Source organism: Phyllobates terribilis, unplaced genomic scaffold (genome assembly GCF_046119375.1).
Source record: "Phyllobates terribilis strain yellow unplaced genomic scaffold, ASM4611937v1 Scaffold_3__8_contigs__length_932513732, whole genome shotgun sequence".
NCBI lineage: Eukaryota > Metazoa > Chordata > Amphibia > Anura > Dendrobatidae > Phyllobates > Phyllobates terribilis.
The window spans coordinates 32,270,892-32,297,118 of NW_027362763.1; positions in this window are offsets into that span (position 1 = coordinate 32,270,892).

Sequence of the window (26,227 nt, forward strand, 5' to 3'; positions counted from 1 at the left end):
GACAGGCGGGTGGTCACAGCACGTGACGGCAGAGCCTCCAGGTAGGCTAGCAGACAGGCAGCAGATGAGCGCTCCCAGGTGAGTGGGCAGGAGTCACTGGACAGGCAGGTGGTCACAGCACGTGACGGCAGAGCCTCCAGGTAGGCTAGCAGGCAGGTAGCAGATGTGCGCTCCCAGGTGAGCGGGCAAGCTGGTCCTTAGACAGACTGACAAGAGTAGTAAGGCAGACAGTCGGACCTCAGGCTAGCAGGCAGGTAGCAGAATATCAGGCAGGAATAAGACAGCAAGCTGGCAGGAATCTGGCAGGTAACTGGCAACGGGACCTGAGGGCTGAAGCAGAGTAGTGAACAGTGCAACAACATTGCTCGGACACCTCCATTTTGGAGGAGGTGCCTTATATATGGTGAAGTCCTCCGGCCATTGGCCGGGGACTCCTTAGGACGGCGCGCGCGGCCCCTTTAAGAGGGAGGGAGAGCGCGCGCGCGCGCCCTAAGCACAGTGGCCGGGAAGGAGCGCGCGCTGCCAGCAGAGCGGGAGTAGGACGCCGGGCACGGAGCAGAGAGGTGAGGGGAACAGCGTCCCTGCCTAGCAGAGGGCAGGGACGCCGGCGCTACAGTACCCCCCCTTTAGGCCCCCCCTTTTTTAGGCCAGACAGAAATTTAGCAAGGATGAGCGGGGCATGGATGTTCTCCCGGGGCTCCCACGTTCTCTCCTCAGGACCAAACCCCTTCCAATCTACTAGAAAAAAGGTCTTTCCTCTTACCCTTTTGGTGGCAAGAATGTTCTCTACCTCAAACTCATCCTCAGCAGAAACCGGAGCAGGAGGCGTACCTGTAGACTTGGAAAAAGAGTTAAGTACCAGAGGTTTGAGGAGAGATACATGGAAGGAGTTAGGGATCCGTAAGTTGGCCGGGAGTTTCAATTTATAGGCCACCGGGTTGATCTGACTGATGACCTCCAGAGGACCGATGAACCGAGGCCCTAACTTGTAAGAAGGTATCTTGAGCCGGACATATTTAGATGAGAGCCAGACTTTATCTCCAGGACGAAATTGTGGAGGATCCAGGCGTTTTTTGTCAGCGTGTCTTTTCATCCGTTCGGACGACTGAAGGAGTGCGGATCGGGTACTCTCCCAAATGGAGGAAAATTTGCTAACGAGAGATTCCGCAGCCGGGTTGTCCACAGAGGTGGAGACAGGAAAAGGAATCCGAGGATGCTGACCGAAGACTACAAAAAACGGGGATTTGGAGGAGGATTCGCTCTCGTGATTGTTATAAGAGAACTCGGCCCATGGTAGGAGATCCACCCAGTCTGAATGATGGGCATTAACGAAGTGCCGGAGGTAACTGGTCAGGTTCTGATTGATCCGCTCCACTTGACCATTGGACTGTGGGTGGTAAGCGGAAGAGAAGTCCAGGGTGACGTCTAGCAGTTTACAAGTGGCTCTCCAGAAGCGTGAGGTGAACTGTACCCCACGATCCGACACGATGTGGAGGGGCAGGCCATGAAGACGAAAGATGTGACGAATAAAGTCTTTCGCTAGCTCGGGTGCAGACGGGAGGCCTGGCAGGGGAACGAAATGAGCCATCTTGGAGAAGCGGTCAGCGACCACCCAAATGACCGTACAACCGGCAGAGACTGGGAGGTCAGTTATAAAGTCCATTGCTATATGCTGCCAGGGGGCAGCAGGTACAGAAAGCGGAAGGAGGCGACTGGCTGGCAGATGTCTCGGAACCTTGTTGCGGGCGCAGGACACACAGGCAGAAACAAAGTCTATTACGTCCTTGTGCAGGGTAGGCCACCAGTAGTGCCGGGTAATAAGCTGGAGGGTCTTTTTCTGACCGGCGTGGCCAGCCAGTTTAGACGAGTGACCCCAGTAAAGGATCTTCTCCCGATCAGGTACTGATACGAACGTCTTTCCGGGAGGGAGACGATTTAGACTCACGGGAGCCACCTGCATTACTCTGGCGGGATCGATGATGTGTTTCGGATCTTCCTCGAGATCAGACACCAGAAAGGATCGAGACAAGGCGTCCGCCTTGACGTTTTTGTCAGCCGGGCGAAAATGAAGAACAAAATCAAAGCGAGCAAAAAACAAGGACCACCGGGCTTGGCGCGGGTTAAGTCTCTGGGCATGCTGGAGGTAAGCCAAGTTCTTGTGGTCAGTGTAAATTATTACTGGGTGAAGAGCCCCCTCAAGCAGGTAACGCCACTCCTCCAATGCCAGTTTGATGGCCAATAACTCTCGGTCTCCTATGGAATAATTGCGCTCTGAGGAGGAGAAGAGTTTAGAGAAGAAGCCGCAAGTTACCATCCTCCCGGAAGATGATTTTTGAGTAAGTACCGCTCCGGCTCCAGAGGAGGAGGCGTCAACTTCCAGGAAGAACTGCTTGTTGCCGTCCGGGCGATGCAGCACCGGGGCGGAAGAGAAGGCCTGTTTTAAGGAAAGAAAGGCCTCCTCTGCTTTGGGCGGCCACTCTTTGGGATTAGTACCCTTACGGGTGAGCGCGGAAATTGGGGCAGTCCGGGAAGAGAAGTGCGGTATGAAGAGGCGGTAGTAGTTGGCGAAGCCCAGGAACCGCTGAATGGCCTTCAACCCCTCCGGTCGAGGCCATTTCTCGATGGCAGACAGTTTCTCTGGATCCATTCGTAGGCCGGTCTGAGAAATAATGTAGCCCAAAAACGGAAGCGAGGTCTGCTCAAAGAGGCACTTCTCGTATTTAGCGAAGAGGTGATTCTGCCTGAGCCTGAGCAGGACCTGACGAACGTCCCTCCGGTGAGTCTGGAGATCCGGAGAGAAGACCAAGATGTCATCCAGGTACACCACTACGCAGGAGTAGAGAAGGTCCCGGAAGATGTCATTGACCAACTCTTGAAAGACGGCAGGAGCGTTACAGAGACCAAAGGGCATTACCAGATATTCATAGTGGCCGTCCCGGGTGTTGAATGCCGTCTTCCATTCATCCCCCTGACGGATACGAACCAGGTTGTACGCCCCACGGAGGTCCAGTTTGGTGAAGATTCTAGCCCCCCTCAGACGATCAAATAACTCCGGAATGAGCGGAAGGGGGTACTTATTCTTCACCGTGATCTGGTTAAGGCCTCTATAGTCTATACAGGGACGGAGAGAGCCGTCCTTCTTTTTGACGAAAAAGAAGCCTGCTCCCGCCGGGGAGGTAGATTTCCGGATGAATCCCCTGGCCAGATTCTCCTCAATATATTCGGACATCGACCGGGTCTCAGCAGCGGATAATGGATAAATACGCCCACGGGGAGGAGTAGTACCAGGTAACAGGTCGATAGGGCAGTCGTATGGTCTATGAGGGGGTAGTGTCTCTGCCTCCTTTTTATTAAAGACATCAGCATAAGACCAATAAGGAATCGGAAGTCCAGGTAGATTAGCTGGGGTAGGAGAAGGACGGACGGGATGGACGGGAACCAGACAGGTCTTATGGCAGTCCTGTCCCCAGCGAAGGACTTCTCCGGTCTGCCAGTCAAGCACGGGTGCATGTCTCTGGAGCCAAGGTAGACCTAGCAAGAGGGCGTGAGAGAGTCCAGGCAGAACATGAAAGGAGATACTCTCAGAATGCAGCATTCCCACTTGCAGAGTAATGGATTCGGTGATGAGTTGGATGGGGCGTGGTAAGAGACCCCCATCCACGGCAGCAACAGACAAGGGTACAGCCAGAGGTTTGGTGGGGATGCGGTATTTCTCTACCAGGGACTGTGAAATAAGATTCCCAGCTGCTCCAGAGTCAAGTTGGGCTAGTTCGAAATAACGGTTCTCCCCGCAGACGATTGAGACTGACAGCAGCAGAGATGGAGAGGATTTATTCTTGTCTAGGTCGACCTCTCTGAGCGAACCTAGACACAGGCGTTTCCCGACCTCTCCGGGCAGGCACTGATCCGGTGCTCCTTACTGCCACAGTAGAAGCAGCTCCCCTCGGCACGGCGTAAGTCCTGACGGGTTTTGACCATCTGGGTCTGGTCGACCTGCATAGGCTCAGGAGAGTGTACCTGGGGAGAGACGGATTTCTGAAAAGTAGGAGCTAGACGTGGAAACCTCCTCTCACGGGTGACCTCTTTGGCATGCTCCTGGAACCGTAGGTCAATCCGGGTGGCAAGAGTTATTAGGTCATCGAGAGTGGTAGGAATGTCCCGACCGGCAAGTTCATCTTTAATACGGCCGGACAGACCCTCCCAGAAGACGGATACCAGAGCGTCGTTATCCCAGGCCAGCTCCGAGGCAAGGGTACGGAACCGTATGGCATATTGGCCCACGGTGAGACTTCCCTGACGGAGGCGTAGCAGTGATGATGCGGATGAGGTCTTCCGTCCGGGTTCGTCGAAGACTTTCCGGAAAGCCATGAGAAAGGCAGGCAAGTCGGACACCAGGGGGTCTCCTCTCTCCCATAGAGGATTTAGCCAGGCCAGGGCCTCCCCGGTGAGATGGGACATGATGAAGGCAATTTTGGCCCGGTCGGAGTTAAACTGGTGGGACAGGAGTTCAAAGTGCAGGGTGCACTGATTTATGAAGCCCTGAGCCTGGGCGGAGTCGCCTCCGAAGCGAGGAGGTGCAGAAAGCCGGGGTTCGGGGTAGGATACCATGGTATTAGTGGACAGCGGAGCTGCCGGATTGCGAGTCATGGCACTGGCGGAGGTTGCTGGCGGAGCAGTCAGAGTGTCCAGGGGAGAATTGACATTCCGCAGGTGACCCAGGATGGACTCCTGTTGGGACCTCTGACGGGACAGTTCATGACACAGGTCCGAGAGCGAGGGAGCTTGGGTGCCACCGGGTTCCATGGCCCGAGCAAACTGTAACGGGTCTGGGAGGCGGAACCTCTGAGCTACTATACAAGGGGGCGGTCCTTGTAAGGGAGCGGGTGGCGACCAGGCAGGCAGTCACAGCAGGTGACCGGGACAGTCTATAGAAGAACGGGCAGGAGGTCACGGCAAGTGACCGGGGCAGTCTCTGGATGAACGGGCAGATGGTCACGGCAAGTGACCGGGGCAGTCTCTGGGTGAACGGGCAGATGGTCACGGCAAGTGACCGGGGCAGTCTCTGGGTGAACGGGCAGATGGTCACGGCAAGTGACCGGGGCAGTCTCTGGGTAAAGGGTTGGTACGACCTGTGGCGGCTGATGGTAGACGTGAGCTCCCAGGTGAGCAGGCGAGAGTCTCTGGATAAACGGGTGGTCACAGCATGTGACGGCGGAGCCTCCAGGAAGACCAACAGACAGGCGGCAGATGAGCGCTCCCAGGTGAGCAGGCAGAAGTCTCTGGACAGGCGGGTGGTCACAGCACGTGATGGCAGAGCGTCCAGGTAGGCTAGCAGACAGGCAGCAGATGAGCGCTCCCAGGTGAGCGGGCAGGAGTCACTGGACAGGCAGGTGGTCACAGCACGTGACGGCAGAGCCTCCAGGTAGGCTAGCAGACAGGCAGCAGATGAGCGCTCCCAGGTGAGCGGGCAGGAGTCACTGGACAGGCAGGTGGTCACAGCACGTGACGGCAGAGCCTCCAGGTAGGCTAGCAGGCAGGTAGCAGATGTGCGCTCCCAGGTGAGCGGGCAAGCTGGTCCTTAGACAGACTGACAGGAGTAGTAAGGCAGACCGTCGGACCTCAGGCTAGCAGGCAGGTAGCAGAATATCAGGCAGGAATAAGACAGCAAGCTGGCAGGAATCTGGCAGGTATCTGGCAGGTAACTGGCAACGGGACCTGAGGGCTGAAGCAGAGTAGTGAACAGTGCAACAACATTGCTCGGGCACCTCCATTTTGGAGGAGGTGCCTTATATATGGTGAAGTCCTCCGGCCATTGGCTGGGGACTCCTTAGGACGGCGCGCGCGGCCCCTTTAAGAGGGAGGGAGAGCGCGCGCGCGCGCCCTAAGCACAATGGCCGGGAAGGAGAGCGCTGCCAGCAGAGCGGGAGGAGGACGCCGGGCACGGAGCAGAGAGGTGAGGGGAACAGCGTCCCTGCCTAGCAGAGGGCAGGGACGCCGGCGCTACAGTAATCTTTTTTTTCCCTAACTTTATTTGTGCAAATTGCAGCTAGCCAATCAGGGCGCAGGAACCATCCACAATGTTCAGACACAAGGGCTTGTGCCAATGGCTCCTGAAGTCACATGTCCCTCTCCATATAAAGAGTGGACATGTTGTTTTAGCGCCATTTTGTCAGGCTAACAGTGCAGAGAGTCTGCTCCTGACTCTGCTCCTGGATACTGAGAGATTTTAGATAGTTAACTAGGCGGTTGCTTCTAAGTCAGAGAGTTTATATGGATAGGGTCCTGTGTGGCTGTGAAATCCACCTTCCAGCTGATTAATCATTTTTGCTATTAGTGAGATCCAAACCGAGACACCAGGGCACATTTCAGCATAGACCTCTGTTTTGCACTGTTTATATTGTGCTCCATGCACCTTTGAAACTCAATTTTTTCTGTTCCTACCATCATACATACAGCAGGCCACATCTGACCTTGTAATTCCTTTGCACTGAGATTCAGCTGTATCCAGGGCTCCACAGTAAAAAAATCTAATTTTTTTCTGTTATTACCATGGTACACACAGCAGGCCACATCTACCCTTGAAATTTTTTGGCGCATATATTCTGCTGTATACAGGCCTCATCCACAGTAAAAAAAAAATCTAATTACTTCTGTTACTAATATAGTACAGTAGGCCACATCCAGTGGCGTACTGCCAATGGCGGCAGAATACGCGACTGCTATGGGGCACGTGAGCCAGGGGGGCCCCATAGCAGTCCAGGGGTGGACATACAGCCGCCAGTGCAGCTGCGCTGGGTCCCCACCATGCAGCTGCACCAAGGGGCCCGCAAGGTGCAGCTGCTCCCTGCACGCGGTGGTCAGGGAGCGATCCCTGCAGCTCCGCTGCTGTTAGGAGGAGAATAGCAGCAGAGCTGGAGGGTACGTCCTCTGCTTCCTCCCAGACCCAGGCGCGCGCAGCTTGATGACGACATCATGCAGCGCGCGCCTGGGTCAGGAAGAAAGCTGCCTGCAACCAGGAGGATGCTGCTGCAGGGGAGAGAGCTTAGGTAAGTTTTTGTTTTTTTTTTGTTTTTTTTTACTGTAATGCTGAGGAGGGGAGGTGGGGGGAGAGCAATGGTGGGATGGTGGGGCTGGGGAGAGGAATGATGAGGCTGGGAAGAGCAATAATGGGGCTGATGGGACTGGGAGTGAAATATTACATAGTTACATAGTTACATAGTTACATAGTTTATAAGGCCGAAAAAAGACAAGCGTCCATCCAGTTCAGCCTATTTCTTGTGCACTGCAGCTATTCCGCAGCGTTGATCCAGGGGAAGGCAACAAAAAACCCATGCGGTATAGGCCAATTTACATCATTGAGGAAAAATTCACTTCCCGACACCAATCTGGCAGTCAGATTAAATCCCTGGATTAATTAACTAAGCATAAGATGTAATTTTATTGTTCTCAAGAAAGGCGTCCAGGCCTCTCTTGAACTCATTAAGTGAGTTGGACATCACCACTTCCTCTCCCAGAGAGTTCCAGAGTCTCACGGCTCTGACCGTAAAGAATCCCCTTCTATGCTGGTGCAGGAACCTCCTTTCCTCCAGACGCATAGTGTGCCCCCTCGTCTTTGTCACCATCCTTGGTATAAACAGGTCATGGGAGAGATCTCTGTACTGCCCCCTGATGTATTTATACATGTTTATGAGGTCTCCCCTAAGCCTTCTCTTTTCCAACGTAAATAGGCCTAATTTTGACAACCTCTCTGGGTATTCTAGTCCCTCCATTCCCTTTATTACCTTAGTCGCCCTCCTTTGTACCCTCTCTAGCTCCAATATGTCTTTCCTGAGCACCGGAGCCCAGAACTGTGCACAATATTCTAAGTGCGGCCTTACCAGCGCTTTATACAGAGGAAGAACAATGTTCTCATCATATGCTCCTATTCCTCTGCTGATGCATGCCATGACTCTATTTGCCTTCGCAGCTGCTGCCTGACACTGGGCACTCCAATTTAATTTGATATTAACCAAGACGCCCAGGTCCTTCTCCATGTCAGATTTCCCCAACGGTTTCCCATTTAATATGTATGGGTGACTGCTGTTTTTCTTTCCCATTGAACCCCATTTGCTATTTTTTGGCCCAACTCCCCAATTTATCTAAATCCTCCTGTAGCTGTGCCCTGTCCTCATCTGTATTAACTACTTTACAAAGTTTAGTATCATCTGCAAATATTGCTATTTTACTATGCAACCCTTCCACTAGATCATTAATAAATATATTAAATAATATAGGGCCCAAGACAGACCCTTGAGGCCCCCCGCTAGTAACCCTGACACCCCCTGAGCTTACTCCATTGATAACCACCCTCTGCTTTCTATCACTCAGCCAGCTATTTACCCACTTGCACACATTATCCCCCAGCCAAGCATTCTCATTTTATATACCAACCTTTTGTGTGGCACGGTATCAAACGCTTTGGAGAAGTCAAGGTATACAACATCCACTGACTCTCCCCGGTCCAGCTGTGAGCTCACCTCCTCGTAGAAGGCCATCAGGAGCGATCCCTCATGAATCCATGTTGATTTGGAGTTAGACAGTTATTATCATTAAGATATTCTACAATAGCATCTCTAAGAAATCATTCAAACAATTTACCCACAACAGACGTTAAGCTGACTGCTCTATAGTTCCCAGGGTCACTTTTAGACCCTGGTACCACATTTGCTTGGCGCCAGTCTAGTGGGACAGTCCCTGTCCATAAAGAGTGCTTGAATATAAGATACAGCGGCCTGTCTATCACATTACTTAATTCTTTTAGTACCCGGGGGTGTATGCCATCTGGGCCTGGTGACTTGTCTATTTTGATATTATTTAGGCGTTTCTGAACTTCCTCCTGGGTTAGGTGGGTGATATTTAGCGGAGGGTTTACTTTATCACTTTGCATTTCCTCCGATAAATTGTTTTCTTTTGTGAAAACAGTGGAGAAGAAGCTATTGAGTAGGTTTGCTTTACCCTCATCGGCCTCTATGATTTTACCCAGGTTATTTTTCAATGGGCCAACGCCATCAGTTTTAATCCTTTTACTGTTTATATAGTTAAAGAACAGTTTGGGATTCGTTTTACTTTCCTTGGCAATTAGTCTCTCTGTCTCCTCTTTTGCTATTCTTATTTGTTTCTTACAGCTTTTGTTTTTTTTCCCTATAAGATATTAGCGCTTCCTCGCTGCCTTCTTGTTAAAGTTTACCGAAAGCCCTTTTTTTGTTTTTCATTGCCCTCTTGACCTCCTTATTTAGCCACATTGGCTTCCTCCTATTCCTAGCCCTTTTATTCCCATAAGGTATGGACCTTCTACAGTGACTATGTAGGACTGTTTTGAAAATGTCCCATTTTCTATCCGTGCTCCTATTACTGAAGATACTATCCCAGTCTATAAGGTGAAGGGCATCTCTTAGCTGATCAAACTTTGCCCTCCTGAAGTTCAGTGTTTTTGTGACTCCCTTGCTGGGCACCTACTGAAGCACATGTGGAATTGTATAATGTTGTGGTCACTATTTCCCAGGTGCCCCCCGACCTGCACCTCAGTTATTCTGTCTGGCCTGTTAGTTAATATTAAGTCTAAAAGGGCCGTCGCTCTAGTTGGTTCCTGCACAAGTTGTGACAAATAATTGTCTTTGATAATTGACAGAAACCTGTTTCCTTTCTGAGATCTACAGCTTTCGGTTTCCCAGTCTATATCGGGGTAGTTGAAGTCCCCCATAATAAGCACCTCGTTATTTTTTGCTACTTCGTCTATTTGTCTCATTAATAGACTTTCCGTGGCTTCTGCTATATTTGGTGGTTTATAACAGACTCCTATGATAATTTTATTATTGTTTTTTGCCCCATGTATCTCCACCCATAAGGACTCGACCTCCTCATTTCCCTCCCATACATCCTCCCGTATTGTAGGCTTTAGACACGTCTTTACATATAGACAGACTCCACCCCCTTTCCGATTTCTTCGATCCCTTCTAAACAGACTGTAACCCTGTAAGTTAACTGCCCAGTCATAGCTTTCATCTAACCATGTCTCGGTTATTCCCACTATGTCATAGTTACCTGTAGATATTTCTGCTTCCAGTTCATCCATCTTGTTTGTCAGGCTTCTGGCATTTGCTAGCACGCAGTTTACACGATTTTGTTTTGTTCCAATCTTCTCCCTGAAATGTTCTTACCTCCCTTCCAAGTATCTTGTCTTGGACCTTCTTTGTCGCACTTCATATCTTTCATTAGTATGTTCTCTGGTTGCATGTTCGTGTCCGGCGTTTTTCTTCCCATCCCCTCTTCTTCTAGTTTAACGCCCTCCTGATGAGTGTTGCGAGTCTCCTGGCGAATGTGTGTTTCCCGGGTTTGTTGAGGTGTAGTCCGTCTCTGGCAAGGAGTCCGTCATAGAGGTAATTCACACCATGGTCCAGGAATCCAAATCCTTGTTGTCTGCACCATCGTCTCAGCCAGTTGTTCACCTCAAGGATCCTGTTCCATCTCCTGACGCCATGCCCGTCTACTGGAAGGATAGAAGAAAAAACTACCTGCGCATCCAGTTCTTTTACTTTCTTCCCCAATGCTTCAAAGTCCTTGCAGATTGTCGGTAGGTCCTTCTTTGCCGTGTCATTGGTGCCAACATGTATCAGAAGAAATGGGTGGACATCCTTGGAACTGATGAGCTTCTGTATCCTATCGGTAACATCCTTGATCTTCGCCCCTGGGAGGCAGCATACTTCTCTTGCGGTTATGTCCGGTCTGCAGATAGCTGCTTCTGTTCCTCTCAGTAGTGAGTCTCCCACCACCACCACTCTTCTTCCCTTCTTGGCTTTCCTTTTTCTTGTCGCTTCTGGGTGTTTCTGGGTGCTCTTTCCTTTTTTGCTTGCTGGTAGTTCCTCATTCTTAGGTGTGCCATCTTCGTCCTCCACAAGTCCTTGGAATCTGTTTCACAGTTGTGTGGTTGGTGGTGTCTCCATGGTCTTCTTGCTTCTTTTGGTCACTAACCTCCACTTGTCTGCCTCTGGAGGTTCTCTGATGCTTCCTTGACTTTCCGTGACCAGTAGTGACGCTTCTGTTCTGTCCAGGAAGTCTTTGTTTTCCTTGATGAGTTTTAATGTCGCAATTCTTTCTTCCAGTCCCCGCACCTTTTCTTCTAAAAGAGCCAGTAGTCTACACTTCTGGCAGGTGAAGTTGGTTTCAGCTTCTGGTCGATCTGTGAACATGTAGCACATGTTGCAGCTCACCATGTAGGTTGTCACATCTGCCATGCTGCTCCTTGTCCCTGCTGACTTGATGTCTGTCTTCTTTCTTGTGATACCCTAGGATAAACAAATTAAATAAATCTGCGCGCCGTCAGGCGCGCGGTTTGGCGATGCTTTCCAAGCAGCTGGTCCCGGCTGTACCCAATGATCTTCTAGCTGAAGGAGACTCTTCGCTTTTCCCAGAAGGCACCTGGAATATGCAAATTGTCCTCTTTAAGCTTCAATCCCTGGTTTGGCGATGCTTTCCAAGCAGCTGGTCCCTGGGGCTGGGGAGAGGGCTGATGGGGCTGGGGAGAGGAATAATGGGGTTGATGGGGCTGGGGAGAGCAATAATGGGGTTGATGGGGCTGGGGAGAGCAATAATGGGGCTTATGGGGCTGGGGAGAGGAGTGATAGGGCTTGGGATAGGAATAATGGGACTAATGGGGCTGAGAAGAGCAATAATGGGGCTTGGGAGAGGAATGGTGGGGTTGATGGGGCTGGGGAGAGGAATAATGGGATGGTGGGGCTAGGGAGAGCAATGATGGGGCTGGGGAGAGGAATGATGGGGCTGGGGAGAGCAATGATGGGGATGGTGGGGCTGGGGAGAGCAATGATGGGATGGTGGGGCTGGGGTGAGCAATAATGGGGCTGATGGGGCTGGGGAGAGGAATAATGGAGTTGATGGGGCTGGGGAGAGGAATGATGGGATGATGGGGCTGGGGAGAGCAATAATGGGGCTGATGGGGCTGGGGAGAGGAATGATGGGGCTGGGAAGAGCAATAATGGGGCTGATGGGGCTGGGAAGAGCAATAATGGGGCTGATGGGGCTGGGGAGAGGAATGATGGGGCTGGTGGGGAAGGGGAGAGCAATGACGTGTTGCTGGGAGAGAGCAATAATGGGGGCTGGGAGAGAGCAATGATGGGGGTGGTGGGACAGCAATGATGCGGGTGCTGAGAGAGAGCAATGATGGGGTGCTGGGAGAGAGCAATGATGGGGTGCTAAAAGAGAGCAACGATGAGGGTGCTGGGACAGAGCAATGACGGGGGTGCTGGGACAGAGCAATGACGGGGGTGCCGGGAGAGAGTAATGATGGGGGTGCTGAGAGAGAGCAATGATGAGGGTTTTGGGAGAGAGCAATGATGGGGGTGCTGTGAAAGAGCAATTATGGGGGTTTCACTTTGCTTGTACTGTAAAGCCTTGTATGTTTTCTGTGTGAACATAGCCTTACAGTTAATTGGGGAGAGTCACAGAGACTGAATAATTTATATTATTGGCTGGTGCAGATTATTATAATGGGTGGCACGGTGCTGCTTATCACTTTATATTTTGATTACTAAGTGGCTAATAATATATTAATGGGGGGGTACATATCTGTATTTAGGGGGAGACACATGTATGTATACAATATGTGACCTTGTTATTTTCTAGGCTGGAGATCATCGTGACAAGATGAGTCGCGGCTGGGAGATGTCGACATGAAGGTCTGACCAGATGGAGAAGAAGCAGCAGAAACCGACTCTGATCAGATGAGATGTCAGCGGTAAGTGCCTGGATGTAAATATTATTCTGTATCTGCACTGTGTGACTTGGAGTAATAATGTTATCTGTAAAATCCCTTAGGCTGCATTCTCACATTTGTGTGAAATGTCCGTGTCCTGCCAGATTTTTTTATCGGATGGTCCACGGACTCGTAGAGTTTTATAGATCCATTCACACATCCATGAAAATCACGTATCTGAGAATGAGATCTGTAAGGGTCGGAGAATGTCCTGTTCTGATCTGATTTTGAGGATTAGAATAGTACATGCTCAAGGCGTCAGTAAAACAGGGCAGCACACCGACACTGCACACAGATGCAGGAATGTAGCCTTAGTATGTATAGCACAGTCCCTTAGTATATAGTGTACTCACTTATTATGTATAGCACAGTCCCTTAGTATATAGTGTACTCACTTATTATGTATAGCGCCGTCCTTAGTTATATAGTTTCCTCTTTTATTATGTATAGCGCCATCCCTTATTATGTACCATCCTCTCTAGTTCGAGGGGCTCACAGTTGGGGGATCATACTGTGTTGGGGTCAGCATACTTTACCCTGGGAGTTGAGGTGGGGTACAGTAGGGTCATTATACTGTGCATGTGGAGGAATTCACCATGGGGTTTCATACTGTGTTTGGGGGGCCCTTTTATTGGCATCACACTTTATGGGGCAATGAAAGAGAGATCTAGGACGTCAGCAGGAGGAAAATTACTATGTAAAGGATGGAAAGTTGTGAGATCTGATCTTTGGTTACCCCGACAATTATTTACATTTTTTTTTTGGGGGGGGCCCATTTAGAGCTTCTGCTATGGGGCCCCATGATTCCTATGTACGCCCCTGGCCACATCTCAGCTTGAAATTTTTTGGAGCTTATATTCTGCTGTATACTGGCCTCATCCACGGTAAAAAAAAAAATCTAATTTCTTCTGTTACTAACTGTGAAGACACGGGGTCTTCCGTGGGCGTGATCGGACACACGAGCATTTTTTCTTAAAATCGGCAAAATTCGGTACAAAGTCGGTAAAAGTGCGGGAAATTATTGCGTTGCCACTAAAGTATTTTTAGCACTTTGGCTAGGATAGTGGTGGGGTATGATGAGTGGGGAACACGTGTCTGATGAGGGGAGGGGGTGGAGAGAGCTTAGAGGAGCGGCGTGCTTGTAATCTTTTTTTTCCTAACTTTATTTGTGCAAATTGCAGCTAGCCAATCAGGGCGCAGGAACCATCCACAATGTCCAGACACAAGGGCTTGAGCCAATGGCTGCTGAAATCACATGTCCCTCTCTATATAAAGAGCAGACATCTTTTAGCACCATTTTGTGACTATAAAAGATCAGAGAGGACACTTCTGGTCTGCTCCTGGATTCATTAGAGGTTTTAGATAGCTAGGCAGTTGCTTTTAGGTCAAATAGTTTACATAGCTAGTGTCCTGTGTGGCTGGGGAATTGACCTTCCAGCAGATTGTTTCTTCTTGTGCCAGACATCCACAGCAGGGCACATTTCATAGAAGTCTATTGTGCACTGCTTCTATTGTGCTTCATGCACGAGTACACCTTTAAAAATCTATTTTTTTTCTGTTGCAAATGTGATACAGCACGCCATATCTCAGTTTGTCATTTTGTAGCGGTGAAATTGGTGAAATTCAGCTGTGTCACGGTTCCACCCCTCACTGTGTCTGGGATGCAGTTACTGACAGCTCAGCCATCCAATCTTGTACAGGGGTGTGCTGGAGCTATCAGTACTGTGATTGACAGCTCGACCATCCAATCTGGTACAATAGTTGTCAGTGTGGTGATTGACAGCTCGGCTGTCCAACCTGAGACTGGGAGGCACTGGCTATCTTCAGGTGTTCATTATCCCAGTTGAATGCCTGGCTACTTAACTGAGCTGTTTCCCCCAGATCTCTGCCAGACCTACATTCAGCTAGTGTGTGGTTTGTTCTCTGTGCCTTGAGTTCTGTTTATTGATCTTCGCTGCCTGACCTAGGACCTTGTTCTGATCATCTGTCTGTTTAACCCCTTCTGCTCTGATCTGCTTTCCTCCTGGTATCCTGATCTACGGTACGTTACCTGACTACGCCTTTGCCTCTTCCCTCTGTTTATGACGTACCCTCCTGGCTTTGACTTCGGACTCCTTGACTATCCCGTCTCACAACCTGGCCGTGAAAAGTGACTCAGCGTCACAAGCTGTATGCAGAGCTCATGCAAAGTAAAAAAAATCTTTTTTTTTCTGTGACTAACATGATGCAGCATGCCATATCTCAGTTTGTCACTTTGTAGCGGTGAAATTCAGGTGTATGTGTAGCGCCCCGAGGTTTCGGTTGCTACAGGGGTATTGCACCTCAACCAGAGGTGTGATATTTCACTCCCAGGTAAGGATGGAGTATGGACCAGGGCTCAGTTAGCTGCATACAGCACATTCACCCCATTTCCGGGGGACAGCTCGACGGTGCTCCCATATAATTGCAGGCACAACTGACCATGTCCCTGGCTGGAGTGGGGAGAGAACCCAGTGATGTAGGAGCAGAAGGGGACAGTTTCTGGAGCATAGGAAGGAGCTCATTGGGGGCTGGTCACCTGGGCTCACACAGAGAAGCAGATAAAAGGTGGGGGCCATCTTAGGAGCGGGTTCAGTTCGAGCAGAGAAGTAGTTCAGCCAGAGAGAGCTGACAGGGAGCTGTGGCTCAGCCTGAGCTCAGCTCCACGAGGCAGGCCTAGAGAAGAGGCCGGGGCCAGAGAGGAGAAGTGAAGAAGGAGAAGGAAGGAAAGAGGAGAGACAGAGGAGTAGAAAGGCTCCAGAAACAAGGAGGCAAAAGGGACCCTAAGAGAGAGCAGAACGGACAGTAACCGTTGCAAACCCGCGTGATATCGGGTGAAGGGTCAGGTCGTGGAAGGGTACCGGATTCCCAAGTTGGTGGAGGTAAATTATCCCTCAGCCAAAAACCAGAGGTCGTGATCATCTATTGGTGCGACCCCCCGCCAAACCTGCTAGGAAGGCACCATATAGGATAGCGGGAAACGGGGGCCAACGTTTGCCCGCATAGATCCGCGGCAGCTGGACAGAAGTTTGGTCACTGGTGGGGCACGAGAGGCCAGAGAAAGGACAGAAGGGAGTCCTGTGCCATACTCCTGAATTGCCTGGGGGTTGACCGAGCCCCTCACCTGGTGGACGCAGCACGGCTCAGGCAGTCATTGCTGACAGAAGTGACATGGATAACAACTGTGAGTAAAAACCCTGGACTGCATCATTGGACTCTGTGTTATTTATGCTGCGCCTGCACCATCACCTCCAGCATCCTATTACACTGCCCTGAGGCTACACTCTTCCCGTGGGGAGTTATCCTATCTCTGTGCTGCATATCTACATCAGCCTCAGCGGTCTGCCTTGCAGCGGCGGTCATCCCTGACCGCAATCCACGGGTGGCGTAGTCGGATATTCAAAACCCTACAAATAGACTGCCACAGTATTTGGTCTGACCACCCTGAGCCACGGGATCGGGTTGCCACTACTACCCCCAACATTGCATTGAAGCCCGGTTCCGGGTGCCCCACGGCCCAGGGGGCGAGTCAGCTTTGGCGTAGTCGGCAGGATTGTGACCAACCCGCCACAAACGGTTATTGCGTGCCTGAAAAGAGACTGTTTCACTGTATTAGAAATGGCGACCGCCCCAGAAGAACGGACGCCATAATGTGCGCGCCAAAAGATAACAGGAAGCCACGTCCCATCGTGGGCCAGGTCCCAGAATGGCGCCAAAGAAGGAGCCCACCCCCAACAGCCATAATTGCGGCTGTAGAGATGTCCATCAAGGTGGGGGGGCTGCCCCTGAGAGTGATTGTCAGCAGATTGCCCCAGCACCACCCCCAACAGGGGCGGAAAGAGAAGAAAACCGCGGGGCAGGGTGTGGTTTTGATCAGTTTCGCCAGACCACACCTGGAGATGGAGAGGAACGTCAACTCCAGCACCCTGGCAAGCGGCCTGCTGCAGGCCGAGGTGGCCCCGTACAGCCTCACGGAGCTGATGGCTCAGCTCCCCGCAGAGGATCCTGAGTTCCTGTGGACTGCGCTGGAGGAGCTGGACCGGAGGATGGTCCGAGCGCAGAGGGACGTCGTCGCCGGGTGGAGAGAGGAAATGGCCCTGGCGGGTCGCGGCCCGGCAGCAAGAGACACTGCCAGCACCCGGCGGCGCGCCTGCCCCCGAGGACGGAGAGAGAAGACCGGAGGCCGAGGACGACGCTGCAGAAGAGGCAAGTAAGGCGGACACCCCTGCCCCGGGTCCTGACACCGTAGCCTTACCCCAGGATCCAGCCGTGGAGCCAGAAGTCCCGGGAGCCGCTGCAGCTTCCACGTGCCCGCCGCAAACACCTGGGCCGCAAGCCGCGAAGACCGCCGCTGAACCACGCCCACCGTCGTGCCCTCTGACCCCGGGCGCAGTAGAAAGCGGCCCGCTCCAGGCCCGGTCGCAAGGCCTGACCACCCCAGGTGCCTCCCAACCGTGTGCGCCCCCGGTCTCGAAACCACCACCCCTGGGCGCGGACCTGTATGCCCAACTGTCTGGTCCACATGGAGAGCCCGTCCCTGTACCGGAGGGATGGGTGCACTCCAATCTCTGGAAAAGCCTGCCCACGGAACCCGGAGCTCCTCTGCTTCCACTCCCACCTGACCCACGGCCTGTTGAAGTTCCCCAGCTCCCGGTCGAGGAGGTCCAATACGAATGGGACCCGACAGGTGAGGACCTCATGGGGTTCTCGCAGGAGACGCGGACGGCCGCAGCCCGCAGACGAGAGTTCTGTCACCGCCAGGTGGCGCAGTTCGAGCAGGAGAGGTGGACACAGCGACAGAGGCAAGAACAGCTGTAGGCCCGGAGCGCGGAGCAGAAGATGCGCGTCCGGCGAGACCCCCAGGCTGCGCGAGGTCCCAGAATCATCGGGACCGTAGTCAAGTTCCAGCAGGAGCAGGGATGGGGTTTCATCCGAGACTCGACCACGGACACGGATGTGTTCGTTACCCGGAGAGATGTGGAGAGCCACCTGCCAGAAGGCCACCCGGAACGGGATCTGTTTCCAGGAGACTTGGTGTCATACACCCGACACCGAGGCCTAAAGGGATGGTATGCCGTTCATGTCCAGAGGATAAGAGAGGAGCAGCACCCCGAGCCAGAACCCGAATATCAAGAGGACCCGGACGGGTCTGAAGATCAGTACGAGGAGGAAGGAGGAGCATCAGGAGGATACCGTTACTGATGAGCAAGTGTGTATAAGGAACTGTTTTTGTTGCCCCGTTGGGACTGATGCCCATTCAAAATTAACCCCCAAGTCACCTGGCTGAGGACTGAGAGCAGCCATCCCTCTTCCCCACCTGGCTGAGGACTGAGAGCAGCCATTCCCCTTTCCCATCCGGCCGAGGACTGGGAGCGGCAAATCCCTGTAAATAGTTGCGCTTCTTAAAGCGCTCCCTATTGGTTTTATAAAAGTACAGCAACATCTACCTCTGGACAAAGCGTCCCTCATGTTTGAAAGTTTGCTGAAGTTTTGCACTTAATAGAAAAATGGACACCTGGTCGCCAGTTGCACAGTGGCCAGTGAAGAAGAGAATTTAAATGTTTTACCTGAAAAGTTTTATATGCTGCTAAAAGAGTTACATAATAGTAAAAATGTTGTTGGTAAAAGAAGTTCCGGTAATATTAAAAATGCCTTATAATGTCATTGCAAAGAAAAGTGTTGGAAAAGAGAAAAGTTGCCTCCCATAAAGGGATGAATAATAATGGTTTATGGCTTTGTATATGGATACATAAAATTGCACGTTCTTGAATTGTCTTTTGCTTTGTTCCAGCCCGAGGACGTGCTGTGGTTTACCAGGGGGGAATGTAGCGCCCCGAGGGTTCGGTTGCTACAGGGGTATTGCACCTCAACCAGAGGTGTGATATTTTACTCCCAGGTAAGGATGGAGTATGGACCAGGGCTCAGTAGCTGCATACACACACTCACCCAAATTTCCGGGGGACAGCTCGACGGTGCTCCCATATAATTGCAGGCACAACTGACCATGTCCCTGGCTGGAGTGGGGAGGGGGGAGAGAACCCAGTGATGTAGGAGCAGAAGGGGACGGTTTCTGGAGCATAGGAAGGAGCTCATTGGGGGCTGGTCACCTGGGCTCACACAGAGAAGCAGATAACAGGTGGGGGCCATCTTAGGAGGGGGTTCAGTTCGGGCAGAGAAGTAGTTCAGTGAGAGAGAGCTGACAGGGAGCTGTGGCTCAGCCTGAGCTCAGCTCCACGAGGCAGGCCTAGAGAAGAGGCCGGGGCCAGAGAGGAGAAGTGAAGAAGGAGAAGGAAGGAAAGAGGAGAGACAGAGGAGTAGAAAGGCTCCAGAAACAAGGAGGCATAAGGGACCCTAAGAGAGAGCAGAACGGACAGTAACCGTTGCAAACCCGTGTGATATCGGGTGAAGGGTCAGGTCGTGGAAGGTTACCGGATTCCCAAGTTGGTGGAGGTAAATTATCCCTCAGCCAAATACCGGAGGTCGTGATCATCTATTGGTGTGACCCCCCGCCAAACCTGCTAGGAAGGCACCATATAGGATAGCGGGAAACGGGGGCCAACGTTTGCCCACATAGATCCGCGGCAGCTGGACAGAAGTTTGGTCACTGGTGGGGCACGAGAGGCCAGAGAAAGGACAGAAGGGAGTCCTGTGCCATACTCCTGAATTGCCTGGGGGTTGACCGAGCCCCTCACCTGGTGGACGCAGCACGGCTCAGGCAGTCATTGCTGACAGAAGTGACATGGATAACAACTGTGAGTAAAAACCCTGGACTGCATCATTGGACTCCATCACCCCCAGCATCCTATTACACTGCCCTGAGGCTACACTCTTCCCGTGGAGAGTTATCCTATCTCTGTGCTGCATATCTACATCAGCTTCAGCGGTCTGCCTTGCAGCGGCGGTCATCCCTGACCGCAATCCACGGGTGGCGTAGTCGGACATTCAAAACCCTACAAATAGACTGCCACAGTATTTGGTCTGACCACCCTGAACCACGGGATCGGGTTGCCACTACTACCTCCAACATTGCATTGAAGCCCGGTTCCGGGTGCCCCACGGCCCAGGGGGCGAGTCATATGCAGAGCTCATTCAGAGTAAAAAAATCTATTTTTTTCTGTTACTAACATGATACAGCAGAGGAGAGCTCAGTTTGAAATTGTTTGGAGCATATGACATTTTCCCTGGGCCGTGGGGTACACGGTAGCCAGGCCGGTCGGTGCTGGGGGATGTCACGGTGGCAGTGACCCGGTCCATGACCCAGGGCGGTCAATTAAAGGGAAAGTAAAAGGCCGGATAAAGTTTTTAGAGATAATGTTCGTGACGCCACCTGTGGTAATGTTATGAGGTAGATGTTGCTGGTGCTGTGTAGTGCAGGGCTGGTGATGGCGCAGCAATAATTCCAGGACACAGTGGGGTGCAGTCTTCAAGGTTTACTCACAGTTGTTCAAGACTCAGGGTTGCCAGGGCCAGTGTGTAACCTCCCACATCGTCCTGTGTTCACCAGGGAAGGGGTTCAGCAACTCTCAAGTCTCTCAGGAGCACTTAAATGGGACCCCGTTCTATGTTCCTTTCCCGGTCGTTTTCCCTGCGCTGGCTCTCGCCCTCCTGCCCTGCGCCTCACAATCAGTGTCCCAATCCGGTAGCCTCGGGTCTTGTTGGGCGACTTGCAATCCCCTGGACCCTATGCGGCCACCTTTTCGGCGGTGTAATTGTGGAGGTTGGCCGCTGCACATTGCAAGTACAGCAGCCTCCGGTTATCTAGCTGAGCCTGATTCTCTCCACTAGTTTAGGGACCAGTCCCCTCTGTGGCCTGATCCCTCCACGTCCGTGTAGATTCGGGCGCACGGGTGGCTTCCTGCACTCACCGTGCCCCCGGAATCCCCTCTGTCTCTGGAGCCTTCCCGCTGCTCTCATCCTCTCTCACTCTCTCTCCTGGGCCTCTCAGACTAGGCCCGCTCTCCTCTCAACACCTGCTCCCAGCACTGGAGCCAGGAGCCTGGACCTTCCTCCACTGCCCTCCTGAGCAGGACTGGCTGTTTGTAGATGGTTCCCTTTCTTTCTTATACTCCTACTGACAGTGCTCCCCTGATCAACTTCATCCACCCACACCCACTACATTGTTCCCCCTCTCTCGGTCCCCCCCACTTCCAACCAGGGACAGGGCTCAGCATTGTACACGTGCATCTTGCCACTCCTGCTGGTCTGGAATGGTGTAGTGTTGGTTGCAGGTGGGTGAGTCCCGGGCAGTACTCCCTCCTTACCTGAGAGTGGGGTACCACACCTCTGAGTGAGATGCAGTACCTCTGTGGCGACTGAACCCGCAGGGGCGCCACACATATCCTTTATATTATACAGGCCTCATTCACAGTCTTTAAACCGCGCTCTCTCCTGAGCCATTACAGGCAGCGCAGAGCGGGAAGACACCGGTGCGGGTGAGGGGCCGGAGCAGTGGCAGCAGCGGCAGCAGGTGAGAAGTGAGGTGAGTATTTGATTTTTTTTATATATGTATGGAGGCATGGGGCATTATATGGTAGGGGGGGAACAAGTGACATTCAAAATGGGGCATTATATGGGGGGGAGCGGTGACATCCTGCATAGGGCATTATATGGGGGGGAGAGGTGACATCATTCATGGGACATTATATGGGGGGGAGAGGTGACATCCTGCATGGGGCATTATATGGGGGTGGAGAAGTGACATCCTGCTTGGGGCATTATAAGGAGGGGTGACATCCTGCATGGGGCATTATGTGGGGGCCAGTATTCTGTATGGAGCATTTTAAGGGGGCCAGTATCCTCTATGGAGCGTTATATGGGGGCCAGTATTCTGTATGGAGCATTATATGGGGACCAGTATCCTGTATGGAGCGTTATATGGGGACCAGTATCCTGTATGGAGCGTTATATGGGGACCAGTATCCTGTATGGAACGTTATATGGGGACCAGTATCCTGTATGGAACGTTATATGGGGACCAGTATCCTGTATGGAGCGTTATATGGGGACCAGTATTCTGCATGGAGCAATATATGGGGCCCATAATGCTGTACGGAGGACTAAACTGTCCGGTCTGCACTGTGCGTTGAGAGATTTTGCCGGTTTCTGAGCTATTGTAGAATTTACAATAGATATATGTCATGTAATGTAAGAAGTGAAATCTTCTGCATTGTACTATATATATACAGGTTCGGTCTGGGCTGGCGGGATACCTGGAATTTTCCCGGTGGGCCCCGCCCCCTGCTGCAGAGGAGAGAGGGGAGAAGAGAGCAAAAAAAAAAATCCTGTAGTTTTAAGGGGCACGGGCCCTTTAAAAGCGCAGGCACAGTGTATGCAGGGACGCGCGCACGCGGCGTTCATTACCTGAACCACCCGGCGCACGTCCCAGTGAAGCAGCTGAAGCTGCTGAAGCTGCGCGTCTCCCTTCGCCGGCCGGCGTATGACGTCATCGTCATGCGCCTGCTGTGAAGGAGGCGCGCAACTCAGGAGAAGGAGGACACCGCACGGGAGCGCAGGAAGGTAAGAGGTGTGTGTGTGTTTTGTGTGTGTGTGTGTAATGGTCTGGGACCCTGGCTGGGCACACAAGGGGTTAGCCGACTGGACACAAAAGGGGGGGTCCTGGCTGGACACACAGGGGGGAACCCTGGCTGGACACACAAGGGGGGCCCAGCTGGACACAAAAGGGGGGTCCTGTCTGGACACACAAGGGGGGAACCCTGGATGGACACACAAGGGGGGGCCCAGCTGGACCCACGAGGGGGAACCCCGGATGGACATACGAGGGGGAACCCTGGCTGGACACACGAGGGGGGCCAAGCTGGACACACAAGGGGGGCCAAGCTGGACACATGAGGGGGGCCAAGCTGGACAGACGAGGGGGGAGCCCTGGCTGGATATACGAGGCGGGAGCCCTGGCTGGATACACAAGGGGGGCCCTGGCTGGACACGCAAGGGGGGGCCCGGATGGACACACAAGGGGGGGGCCTTGGCTGGACACACAAGGGGAGGCCCTGGCTGGACACATAAGGGGGGGCCCTGGCTGGACACACAAGTGGGGACCTTGGCTGGACCCAGGCAAAGGGGGTGGGCAGGATGGGTATATGGGGGGCAGGCTGGACACATGGAGGCCAGGATGTATATATGGGGGGCAGGCTGGACACATGGAGGCCAGGATGGATATATAGGGGGGCAGGCTGGACACATGGAGGACAGGACGGATAAATGGGGGGGCAGGCTGGACACATGGAGGCTAGGACGGATATATGGGGGGGCAAGCTGGACACATGGAGGCAAGGATGGATATATGGGGGGGCAGGCTGGACTCATGGAGGCGAGGATGGATATATGGGGGGGCAGGCTGGACTCATGGAGGCGAGGATAGATATATGGGGGGGCAGGCTGAACTCATGGAGGCCAGGATGGATATATGGGGGGCAGGCTGGACACATGGAGGCCAGGATGGTTATATGGGGGGGAAAACTGGACACATGGAGGCCAGGACGGTTATATGGGGGGGCAGACTGGACACATGGAGGCCAGGATGGATATATGGGGGGGCAGGCTGGACTCATGGAGGCGAGGATGGATATATGGGGGGGAAGGCTGGACTCATGGAGGCCAGGATGGATATATTTGGGGGACAGGCTGGACTCATGGAGGCCAGGATGGATATATGGGGGGGGCAGGCTGGATACATGGAGGCCAGGATGGATATACGGGGGGCAGGCTGGACACATGGAGTCCAGGATGGATATATGGAGGGGGTAGGCTGGACACATGGAGGTCATGATCGATATATGGGCGGGCATGCTGGACACATGGAGGCCAGGACGGATATATGGGGGCAGGCTGGACACATTGAGGCCAGGATGGATATATAGGGGGGCAGGCTGGACACATGGAGGTCAGGACGGATAAATGGGGGGGCAGGCTGGACACATGGAGGCTAGGACGGATATATGGGGGGGCAGGCTGGACACATGGAGGCAAGGATGGATATATGGGGGGGCAGGCTGGACTCATGGAGGCGAGGATGGATATATGGGGGGGCAGGCTGGACTCATGGAGGCGAGGATGGATATATGGGGGGGCAGGCTGAACTCATGGAGGCCAGGATGGATATATGGGGGGCAGGCTGGACACATGGAGGCCAGGATGGATATATGGGGGGGCAAACTGGACACATGGAGGCCAGGACGGTTATATGGGGGGGCAGACTGGACACATGGAGGCCAGGATGGATATATGGGGGGGCAGGCTGGACTCATGGAGGCGAGGATGGATATATGGGGGGGAAGGCTGGACTCATGGAGGCCAGGATGGATATATGGGGGGGTCAGGCTGGATACATGGAGGCCAGGATGGATATACGGGGGGCAGGCTGGACACATGGAGTCCAGGATGGATATATGGAGGGGGTAGGGTGGACACATGGAGGTCATGATGGATATATGGGTGGGCATGCTGGACACATGGAGGCCAGGACGGATATATGGGGGCAGGCTGGACACATGGAGGCCAGGATGGATATATGGGGGGGCAGGCTGGACTCATGAAGGCCAGGATGGATATATGGGGGGGCAGGCTGGACTCATGGAGGTCAGGATTATATATGGGGGGGCAGGCTGGACTCATGGAGGTCAGGATGGATATATGGGAGGGGGCAGGCTGGACACATGGAGGCCAGCACGGATCTATGGGGGGGGCAGGCTGAACACATGGAGGCCAGGATGGATATATGGGGTGGGGCAGGCTGGACACATGGAGGCCAGGATGGATATATAGGGGGGGGCAGGATGGACACATGGAGGCCAGGATGGATATATGGGGGGGCAGGCTGAACACATGGAGGCCAGGATGGATATATGGGGGGGGAGGCAGGCTGGACACATGGGAGGCTAGGATGGATATGTGGAGGGGCAGGCTCGATACACGTGGGCTAACATAAGTATATGGAGGGGCACGCTGGATATATGGGGGGTGTCAGGATGGATATATGCAGGGGGTAAGGGCAAGATGGATATATGAGGAGGCAGGCTGGACACATGGAGGCCAGGATGGATATGTAGAGGGCAGGCTGGACACATGGAGGCCAGGATGGATATATGGGGGAGCAGGATGGACACATGGAGGCCAGGATGGATATATGGGAGGGCAGGCTGGACACATGGAGGCCAGGATGGATATGTAGGGGGAGCAGGCTGGACACATGGAGGCCAGGATGGATATATGGGTGGGGCAGGCTTGACACATGGAGTCCAGGATGGATATATGGGGGAGCAGGATGGATATATGGGGGGGTGTCAGGATGGATATATGCAGGGGGGAAGGGCAGGAAGGATATATGGGGGGGAGGCTGGACACATGGAGTCCAGGATGGATATATGGGGGGGCAGGCTGGAAACATGGAGGCAAGGATGAATATGTGGGGGGGCAGGCTGGCCACATGGGGGGGTTGGATGGGTATATGGGAGGGGGCAGGCTCGATACACGTGTGATAGGATAAATATATGGAGGGGTCACACTGGACAAATGGGGGCCAGAAGGGATATATGCAGGGGGGTGTCAGGATGGATACATGGAGTCCAGGATGGATATATGGGGGGTGCAGGTTGGAAACATGGAGGCAAGGATGGATATGTGGGGGGGGCAGGCTGGCCACATGGGGCTAGGATGGATATATGGGGGGGAGGGCAGGCTCGATACATGTGGGCTAGCATAAATATATGGAGAGGCCACCCTGGACATATGGGGGCCAGAAGGGACATATGGGGGTGCCTGGCTGGACAAGGGACTTAATTACTGTTTGGGGGCCAGATCGAGGAACATACTTTATTAGTTTATGGTGACCAGTGGGGAGCATTATTACTTTAGATTCCAATTATTATTATTACATTATTACTTCTGTAATATAATTTACTTTTTAGGAAACTGTTTTCTTCAACTGGTATAGTGTAGAAGTCAGGGGGGAAAAGTGGGAATATTCTCTAGAAGAGATCAGTTATTGATAACTGTGTGTTATTTTCTGCAGAGACGATTCCTGGCTGGAAGAAGTGATGGCCGTCTGTGCCAGATGAAGAAGAAAAGCGAAGATGAAGGACTTCACCTAGAGACGTCACTGGTGAGTCAGTGTATTACATGTACACTTACACTAGACACATGGTGAAAATTGTTGGTACCTCTCGTTTCATGAAAGAAAAACCCACAATGGTCACACAAATAACTTGAATCTGATAAATTACACATTTTTGAAAATGAACAAATGAAAGTCAGACATTGCTTTTCTGCTTCCACAGAATTTAAAAAAAATTAACCTCATGAAATCGGCCTGGACAGAAATGATGGTTCTTCTTAACTTAATATTTTGTTGAACCTTTTGAGGCGATCACTGCAATCAAACCATTCCTG